Source organism: Daktulosphaira vitifoliae, unplaced genomic scaffold, assembly GCF_025091365.1.
Source record: "Daktulosphaira vitifoliae isolate Bord-2020 unplaced genomic scaffold, ASM2509136v1 Scaffold_2420, whole genome shotgun sequence".
In the NCBI taxonomy this organism is placed as follows: domain Eukaryota; kingdom Metazoa; phylum Arthropoda; class Insecta; order Hemiptera; family Phylloxeridae; genus Daktulosphaira; species Daktulosphaira vitifoliae.
In genome coordinates, this window is record NW_026101980.1 from 1 (window position 1) to 1,364 (window position 1,364).

The following is a 1,364-nucleotide window of genomic DNA, read 5'->3' on the forward strand; positions in this document are numbered from 1 at the left end:
TAGATTTTAAACTATTTTGAGTCAATGTTACATAACTCATAGCGTATTGAATTAAATTAGCTTATTTTCATAAGAGCTAAGCTTTTTAACAATTGCTAAAAATTTGGTATCTTGAGAAGACTGCAAGGATTATATTTTTAGTAATATCTCACTGAAAGTAGGCTCACTGCGGGAAATACTGGATGATGATCCTGATTTTTTAGCTGACGCATCAATTTTCGAAATTGTAAACAATTACAAACTTTATAATACAGTGAATATGTAATAGACAAATGGAAAAAAAATAATAGTAATAATAATAAAATTATTTGTTTAAAAATTAAAATTAAGAATTACATTAGAAGTGAAGATTAAAGAACTCACGAAAATACGCCTACAATTATCAACAGTTTTAACTGTACTAATTAAAATTAAAATAAAACTTCAATCATTTTATTAAATTCAGAATAAGTATTCCTATTTGAAAAGTGGGTTTTTATAAAAAATAACTCTATATGTATTTTTAAATAATTAAACTTGTTTAGGTTCGGATTTTGCCAAGCTTAACGAGCTATTACCTCTTAAGAAAGGGTATGACAATCGATACGATCAGTCTTTAAATCCTACAACATTCTCTAGTTTTACAGCAACAGCTTACCGTGCTTTTCACAGTTATATTCAAAGAACAATTAAGTTAGTTTACTACTTAAATTCTGATATACTCGAATTAAAATTGTTAAGTCTAAGAAGAAAAAATTTTTATAAATATGAAATTTCATATTTTACATTTGTATACGTTAAAATTCTAATTTTGTAGAGTTTATAATGACTATAAAATTACAAATTTAATGTTTGATCAATAAAACTTTCAACATTGATTTACTAGAGTATCGTAAAATTGAATTTACACATTTTTAGACTTGACATTTTTAACCAAGCATTACAACATTTTATGATGATATATAAATTTAAAAAAATTGTACTGCGATAGCTTAATGAACGAGTTTAGAAAAACTACATGCAGTTTACAATTAAGTGATGTTTTCTTCAAATCTGATTTGGTACAAGAAAATGATAACTTCGACAGTATCACTAGGGGAATGATAACTCAACATGCTCAAGGACAAGATCAATTTTTCACGTCACAGGTGAAATTCTATTGATAAATATTTTCAGTAACTTTTCATTCGAATCTTTAATGTATACAAAAGTANTTTCATTCGAATCTTTAATGTATACAAAAGTACCAAAGTACTGCGTTTTATTGATGTCATCAAACGATTATAAATAAGATTGTTTCATTCTTTCATAGATTAGTAATTTATTGTTCAAAAAAACAAACCCACTTGGAGGCTTAGATCTTATTAGTATAGATATATCTAGAG

General features: G+C 25.6%; 1 long non-coding RNA gene across 1 annotated transcript; it reads left to right on the top strand.

Moving 5' to 3' along the window:
* The first annotated feature begins 526 nt into the window (after positions 1-526).
* Positions 527-1,364, top strand: LOC126909941 (uncharacterized). The gene is made up of 3 exons (XR_007705145.1): positions 527-672; positions 971-1,127; positions 1,292-1,364. It is a non-coding gene; the product is annotated as an uncharacterized LOC126909941 (long non-coding RNA).